We start from the raw sequence: 8,885 nt of genomic DNA, 5'->3' as shown, positions 1-8,885 counted from the left end.
TGGGAGCTAGAATATTGGAAAGTCCTAGAAGTCCGCTCTGCAATCGACGTGATGCACGTTACGAAGAATATTTGCGGGAACATCCTAAGCTTCTTGGGCGTGTATGGGAAGTCAAATGATACAAAGGAAGCACGGCAGGACCAGCAAAGTTTGAAAGACCCTGATGACCGGCATCCGGAACGGTTTCAAGGTCGTGCCAGCTACGCTCTGACCAAAGAAGAGAAGGTCATCGTTTTTGAATGCCTCGAGCGTATGAAGGTCCCGTCAGGATTCTCGTCCAATATAAAGGGAATAATAAACATGGCGGAGAAAAAGTTCCAAAACCTGAAGTCTCACGATCGCCACGTGATTATGACGCAATTGCTTCCGATTGCTTTGAGGGGCTCCTGCCGGAAAATGTTCGAGTAGCCATTGTGAAGCTATGTGCATTCCTCAATGCAATCTCTCGAAGGTAATCAATCCAGAAGTTCTACCACGGTTACGTAACGATGTGATCCAATGTCTTGTCAGTTTCGAGTTGGTGTTCCCGCCATCCTTCTTCAATATTATGACGCACCTCCTGGTTCACCTAGTCGATGAGATTTCCATTCTCGGTCCTGTATTTCTACACAATATGTTTCCCTTCGAGAGGTTCATGGGAATATTAAAGAAATATGTTCGTAACCGTGCTAGGCCAGAAGGAAGCATCGCCAAGGGCTATGGAAATGAGGAGGTAATTGAGTTTTGTGTTGACTTTGTTCCTGACCTTAAGCCGATTGGTCTTCCTCAATCGCGGCACGAGGGGAGACTAAGTGGAAAAGGCACGATCGGAAGGAAATCAACGATATGTATGGATGGCCATTCTCTGACTGAAGCACACCACACGCTTCCGACCAATTCCAGCTTGGTGGCTCCGTACTTTGAGAAACACAAGAATATTTTACGCTCGGACAACCCCGAGAAGCCCGAATCCTGGATTAGGAAGGCCCACATGGAGACTTTCGGCAGCTTGGTTGAGAAAACATTTAATGAGTGACGATCATGTTGTAGATCAGATGTACATGTTGGCCAAGACACCATCTTCGACTATAACGACTTTCCAAGGGTACGAGATAAATGGGAATACATTTTACACGATCGCCCAAGATAAAAAGAGCACCAACCAAAACAGTGGTGTCCGCTTTGATGCAGCAACCGAGAATGGGCAAAAGGTCACATATTATGGTTACATAGAGGAGATATGGGAACTTGACTATGGACCCTCCTTTAGGGTCCCTTTGTTCCGGTGCAAATGGTTCAAGCTAACAGGAGGTGGGGTAAAGGTGGACCAGCAATACGGAATGACAATGGTGGATTTCAACAATCTTGGTTACCTTGACGAACCATTCGTCCTAGCGAAAGATGTCGCTCAGGTTTTCTATGTGAAGGACATGAGTAGCAAACCGAGGAAACGGAAAGATAAGAAAACGATCAGTACATCATGCGAGGATTCAAAGCGCCACATTGTTCTTTCGGGGAAAAGAAACATCGTGGGAGTGGAGGACAAGACAGACATGTCAGAAGATTATAATATGTTTGCTGAAATTCCGCCCTTCAAAGTGAACACCGACCCAAGCATTAAGTTAAATGATGAGGATGCTCCATGGATACGGCACAATCGTAAGCAAGCAGGGACACAAGGGAAGAAATAATGTGTAATAATTTATTGTACCAAACTTTGTTGAATGAATCATGTGAATTATATTACCCGTGATGTGTTTGGTGTCCATTTTCGAATGATTCAATTGACTCGAGATAGCACTGATGATACATGAAATTTGGAGTGACTAAGTCATACTCCTGCATGCATACATGAAATTTGGAGTGACTAAGTCATACTCCTGCATACAGGAAATTTGGAGTGACTAAGTCATACTCCTGCATACATGAAATTTGGAGTGATTTAGTCATACTCCTGCCTAGGCGTATAATATGCATACTCGTAGTCTTCATAGCCGCCGCCGTTGTACTGGTAGTCGTCGCCTTCTAAGTTGCCGGCGTGCTGCCGTCGCTGCCGTCGTCAGCTGTCGTCGGGCGGCGCTCGTGGCTCGAATCGAGGGTAGCGCGGGCGGGGATATCGCCGGCCATGATGTAGTCCATGACGCTCTGCAGAGTCCGGCCGTACCACCATAGCCGACGGCCGGCCTCGTGGAAGTTTCCAGGAGGCAGACCGTCCTCCTCATACCTGGCGAGCGCCCTCTCACGCCGATTGATGAAGAAGGCGTCCCAAGTATGCTGGTTATCGGGATGCCAACGGGGATTCATCCGCTGCTCCGGCGTGAGGTCGAGGTAGTAGTGGTTCGTGATGGCCGCCCGGCGCGCAGTACCCTGAGGGACGGGAGGGACCGGCACGCCGCCGGCGCTTAGGCTCCAGCCGGCAGGGACGAGGTAGCCCGGAGGGCAAGGGTAGTTCGAGGCGCAAAGCTCCTCCACCTGCTGGTAGGTTAGAGTGGGTGCGGTGGAAGCCATGAGAGAGTGATGAGAGATTGTAGAGATGTGATGCTGGCCAAGCCGGGCTACCTATATGTAGTGACAAATGGCGGGAAAAATGGGAGCGGGAAGACAGGAGGCGGGAAGAAAGAGGCGGGGAGAAAGTGACGGGAAGAAATTGGCGGGAAAAAATTGACGGGAAGAAAGAGGCCGAAAGAAATTGGCGGGAAACAATTGGCGGGAACAAAGAGGCGGGAAGACAGGGAAGAAATGGCGGGAAGACGAGGAGGGAAGAGGGGGTCGACGGAAAGAGGCGGGAAGAGGGGGCCAACGAACTTTTGAATTGAATTAGTTTTATTTTTATGAATTTTTGATAATTTGTATTTTTAAAATTTTGAATTGAATTAGTTTTTTTTCTGAATTTTTTGATATATTATTTGTATTTTTAAGATTTTGAATTGAATTAGTTTTATTTTTATGAATTTTTTGATATATTATATGTATTTTAAACATTTTGAATTGAATTAGTTTTATTTTTCTTAATTTTTTGATATATTATTTGTATTTTTAACATATTGAAATGAATTAGTTTTATTTGAATTAGTTTTATTTTTATGAATTTTTTGATATATTATATGTATTTTAAACATTTTGAATTGAATTATTTTTATTTTCTGATTTTTTTGATATATTATTTGTATTTTTAAAATTTTGAATTGAATTAGTTTTATTTTTCTGAATTTTTTGATATATTATTTCTATTTTTAAGATTTTGAATTGAATTAGTTTTATTTTCTGATTTTTTTGATATATTATTTGTATTTTTAAAATTTTGAATTGAATTAGTTTTATTTTTCTGAATTTTTTGATATATTATTTGTATTTTTAAGAGTTTGAATTGAATTAGTTTTTTTTTCTGATTTTTTTGATATATTATTTGTATTTTTAAAATTTTGAATTGAATTAGTTTTATTTTTCTGAATTTTTTGATATATTATATGTATTATATGATTTTCAAAAAAGAAAAGTATTTTCAAAAAAGACCTTTAGTCGCGGTTGGCCTAGCCAACCGCGACTAAAGGTCCTTGCGCGCGGGAAATTAAAAACCCGGCGAAAAACCCTTTAGTCGCGGTTTGGGTCGCCAACCCTTTAGTCGCGGTTGGCGACCCCAACCGCGACTAAAGGGGGGGTCCCTATAAATACATGCGCGCCGCCCGCAGGCGGTTCACTTCGTCTTCATCCTTGTTCGCGCGCGACGTCTCGTCGAATTCTTCGCCGTCAGGCTGCCGCCGTGCGCCCTCGACGTCTCGCCGTGCCGCCCGTGACCGCCGCCGCCGCCGCCGCGCCCTCCTCTTCTCGATCTGTCGCCGCCCAGAAGTCTCGCCGCGCGCGCCGCTGCCTGCGCTTCGCCTCTTCTCGATCCCGGCCGCTGATCGCCGCGCGTCGCGCGTCTGCGCCGCGCTGCAGCACCGTGACCGCCGGCGCGCGACCGCCGTGGACTGACGCCGCGCGCTTTAGCTCCTCGGGCCACAGTGACCGCGCGCCGGCCGACGCAGATTGCGCCGCCGCCGCACAGACCGTGACACCAAGAACAAAAAGAAGTTTTAGAAAAAATTAACAAAAAAAACAGTTTTTAAAATTTGCAAGAATTAGTCCGGATTTTTTCTTTTTTTGTTATGTTTGTTATTTTTAATTTTAACTATATACTTAACAAAAAAAACTTAAAATTTTGTAATTAACTATAACTTCAACTTAACAAAAAAACTTAAAATTTTGTAATTAACTATAACTTCAACTTAACAAAAAAAACTTAAAATTTTGTAATTAACTATAACTTCAACTTAACAAAAAAACTTAAAATTTTGTAATTAACTATAACTTCATATATAAAAACTTAACAAAAACTTAAATTTTGTTAAGTTTTGGCCCGTCTTCTCCGCGAGCCTCGACACGCGCCGTGACGCCGCCGCCGCCGCTGCTCAAGACGTCCCGTCGCGCGCCCTTCGCCCGATTCTTCGTCCCCGCCGCGCGGGCGGCGCCGTTTCTTCGTCGTTGTCGCTGCGTGGTGTCGCCGCTGCACCGTCGTTAACGCCGTCAACGCTACCTCTATTCATAAAATGTAACGCCGCCGTATCACGCCAACTTAAAAAGAACTAAAGTTTTGACTTAATAAAAATGAACTAAAATTTTGACTTAATAAAAATTGACTTAATAAAAAATGAACTAAAATTTTGACTTAATAAAAAATGAACTAAAATTGTAACGCCGCCGTACCGTCGCCAACGCCGTCAACGCGCCAACGCTACCTCTATTCATAAAAATGTAACGCCGTCAACGCTACCGCCTCTATTCAACGCGCCAACGCCAACGCCGTCAACGCGCCACCGCCACCGCGAGGGTTATGTGTCCTCGTCACCGCCACCGCCCTTTCGCCACCACCACCGGTCTCTCGGTCACGCGGTCACTGCGTCCCCCCTCTCGCCTCCCGCTCGTCGCCCTCTCTGTTTATATGTAGAAGAGATATGATAATGCTGGCATATACACAATTAATTATTTTTTACTACATGTTTTCAGGACTGACATGGCGGACGATAGAGCTGACCCGATTCTGGACAACTATGATCTGGACGCTGAAGACCATATGTTCGGCATCATAAAAGGCGATATTCTATATGTGCCGACCGGAGAAGAAGAAGATGATATCTCTTCTTATCTGAACCTTGAGGGTGAAGATGAAGGGCGCCGTCAGCAAGATGATGCCGAAGAAACGTCGATAAACGACGATCTTCAATTGGAAGTAGCAACCACCTCCGGCGCCGAGGTATATATATATATACATATTGAGCGTCTGGTGATACAAACTAACTGATTTGAATAAATGTGTGTGTACTAACGCGCGCGACTCTCTTTCTTATTTTAGCCCTCGGCCGGATCGTCGAAAAAATCGAGTACGTCGTCAAAGCGTGGCGCAACCAAGACGATGAAACCAAACGAAACATGCACCATCGAGGTTGTCGATGAAGAAACCGGCAGGCCGCTGGAGCCCAGCAAGAACGCCACCAAGTTTGTCAGCCAATGCGGAGCCGTTGTTAGAGACAACGTCTCGATCACCGTCCAGGAGTGGAATGAGCCAAAGAAGGCACGTCTTGGTTTCACTTTTGTCGATAAGAGAACAAAAAAAGATTGCTTCAAGAAGCTTATGGAACATTTCGTTCTACCTCCGGAATACCGCAGATACGATGAGGCGGGTAACAAGATTCAGGAAAACAAGGAGAGGTGCAAGCTAGTCAAACAGTTCGCTCTTTCTAAGATGGCCAACGCATTCCGGAAATACAAGCAAAATCTAGCCCATGACTTTGTCAAGCAGGGCAAGACTCCGGATTTCAAAGGACAATATGAGAAACTGCAACATGATTGGCCATAATTTGTGAAGCAAAAGAAATCGGAGCAGTTCCTTGAAATATCGAAAAAAATAAGGAGAATGCGGCCAAGAAGGAGTACAATCATATTATGGGGCCAGGAGGGTATCGCTTTTGGCAGCCTAAGTGGGAGAAGATGGAGAACGAGCTGAGGGCGCGAGGAATCCGTCCAGGTACGGAGGGATGGGACCCAAGGGCCAAAAGCTGGTGGTACGGGCATGGGGGATCGCTGAACCCGGAGACAGGGGAGTGTGTTTATCAGGGCAAAATAATTACACCCACCCAAAAGCTTATTGAGGCAATGAGGGATGCTCAAGAGGGGAGGATCAAGTTCAACAGAGAGAACGACGCCCTGACAAAAGCCCTCGGGAATCCTGAACACGGAGGACGTGTACGAGGCATGGGGCCCATTCCGTGGAAAGTAGGGTTCCCCCAGAACGATGACCCGTACGGTTACAGAAGCCGTAAGAGAAAGATGGATCGGGATGCAGATGTTGTGGCGAAGTTGGTAACGGAAATGGATGTGATGAAGAAAACCGTGAGTGTACTAGTCGCCGAAAGAGATGCAGCTCGGGCGCAGCATGAAGATCATCCAATGGATCTCGGAAGCCAGCAGCGGAGAAGAAGCAGCGTGGCTTCCACGGAGGCCTCACCGGCTGGTGCACCGACGATCGAAATTACTGCACCGGAGCCTCTGGTGGACGAAATTACTGCACCGGAGCCTCCTCGCTACCCCGTGGACGATATAAAGGAGATGAAAGCATGTCATCTGTATTATCCTATCGGGAACATGTCCATGAAGGTAGCCATCGGCAGTGCTTTACCACCTGGAGCACTCCACCACAACAACCCCATTCAAGATGGCTATGCTCGTGTCACGGTGGAGGAGATAGTCCAAGGGTTTGAGGACCTGGACATTGACATTGCTACACCTGAAGGGGTGAAAAGACTTGGAGATGTCAAGCGCCAGTTCATTCTATGGCAGAAGAAATTTATCAAGTTTCCAGGCGAGGCGCCAACAAGTCCACCCCCGTACGGTGGTGGTGGTGGCGGTGGCGGTGACGGTGGCGGTGGCGGTGGCGGTGACGGTGGCGGTGGCGGTGGTGGTGGTGGTGCTTCACCTACACCTCCTTCACGTCAGCCGACGCCGCCCCCCAATTCACCTCCGGCGGGTAAGCAGACGCCGCCCCCGGTCCTCGTCCGGCGGGTGATCGACACCGCCCCCAATCCACCTCCGGCGAAGAAGCGAGAAGCAGTCCTGGGTTATTAACCCGGACCCTTATGTACCTAGAACCACAAAGATACCAGAGCCATCATCGAAGCCTCTCATCCCGAGGCCTTGGGAACTTAGTGTCGAGGAAAATGCAGCGGCCGTGGCTGCTCAGCATGAGAAATGGAAGGAGGAGTGCAAGAAGAAAAGAGAGGGCGAGCCCAAGCCAGTATTTTCTGACAAGCAAAAGCAGTGGGCTAAGTCATTTTTGAACACACCGTCCTAAGCCGCGAAGAATCTGCCTGACGACTATTTACGTGAACTTCGTAGGCAAGCACTCGCGTTCAAGAGGAACCAAGAGTTGGCGGAGAAGAAAGCCTTGGAGGAGGCCGAGAAAAACTTAGAAAGGGGGAAAGAAGTTGCCCAGCTCGGGAACAAAGTAAACAATCGATCGCCCCGCTCATAGTGCAAGCCGCCGGTCCGGATGCCCCGATATCATAGCAGCCGCGGCAGCACATGGATTGACCGTAACGAGTGCCGTAGAACAAGCGGCCGACTTAGGTATCACTCTTCGTGCAATCGTTAGGCCTTGATGAGGCGCCAATGAAGGACGTAGTATTTACATATGTGAAGAATGGCCCTCTCGTCGAGCCTGCGCAGGAAGAGGATCTACCTCGACAAATGAAAGGTCTGCTAAATTGGTACAAGGGTTACATAAAACATAAAAACGCCAAAGACTATATCTATGCGGAAGTTAGATATGAGCATCACTTCAAATATTACTATGTACAAATTCATCTGAGTGAATTGTTCCAGCTGTTCAATCTGCGCGACCTCGACAAATCTATCATCAGTTGCTACGTTCTGTAAGTGATTTATTAATTTCTACCCCATCTCGTTCATTGCCTGCACTATATATATATATATTGTCCTAACTATCTTGTTGTGTACGCTATTATGCAGAATGAAGAAGCGGGAAATGCGAATAAGGAACATCCATGATGTTGGGTTCATTGACCCACAAATCGTTAATTCATATGTGTTAGAACACCACCCCGCCGACGTGGAGGATGACCTGTGGCGGTTTATTAGAAAACAGACACTCAAAAGTGATATTCTATTTCCTTACCATTTTGGGTGAGTGTTTCTGTCTTGAGCACATTCTATTTTGTTTACTCCATGCATGGTATGTGGCTAATCGATGAGTTATGCATGACTGTGCATGTATCGTGTCCGCAGGTTCCACTGGATTCTTATGGTAATTCAAGTTCAGACCTCCTCAGTTCTCGTCCACGACTCTCTGAATATGGATCCGGCGCTTTGGGCCGACATGAGAAAAATGATGCAAAAGTAATTATTTTCATTCATTTGCGCTCTATATCGATCGGCCTATTTCGTTCATCATTTCCTAATATCAAGTAACTAATTAATAACTCTCTTGTTCATTTAATTTTCTTTGCCTCGTAGGGTTTGGAGACGGTTCGTAGATACCAAGGTCGGTGAATTCAAAAAAGAGCTACATTTTAAAATGGCAGTGCGGACGACTGGGGATATTCAGCCACCGGGGACCAATCTATGTGGATACTATATTTGTGAGAGGATCCGGAGATACTGCAATGAGCGGGACCAGAAGTGTGAGAACAACATTCTGAGGAATAACCTCCGGAAGACGCTTAGTCCAGAAGCTCGCTTCCGACCACTTCAAGAGGAACTAGCTGGATGGTTGGCGAGGGAAGTCATCGATCCTAGAGGAGAACACCATTACGATGACGTAGAACTTTATATGCACTAAATTATGGATGAAAACT

General features: G+C 46.4%; 1 long non-coding RNA gene across 1 annotated transcript; it reads left to right on the top strand.

Annotated features, from left to right (window-relative positions):
- Positions 1–7,738: 7,738 nt before the first annotated feature.
- On the top strand, positions 7,739–8,649 carry LOC139834118 (uncharacterized). The gene is made up of 3 exons (XR_011749490.1): positions 7,739–8,214; positions 8,317–8,427; positions 8,545–8,649. It is a non-coding gene; the product is annotated as an uncharacterized lncRNA (long non-coding RNA).
- The last annotated feature ends 236 nt before the right edge of the window (positions 8,650–8,885 follow it).

This window comes from Lolium perenne, chromosome 7 (assembly GCF_019359855.2).
Source record: "Lolium perenne isolate Kyuss_39 chromosome 7, Kyuss_2.0, whole genome shotgun sequence".
NCBI lineage: Eukaryota > Viridiplantae > Streptophyta > Magnoliopsida > Poales > Poaceae > Lolium > Lolium perenne.
The sequence above is the reverse complement of the archived record's forward strand: the minus strand, read 5'-3'. Positions and strand labels throughout refer to the sequence as shown.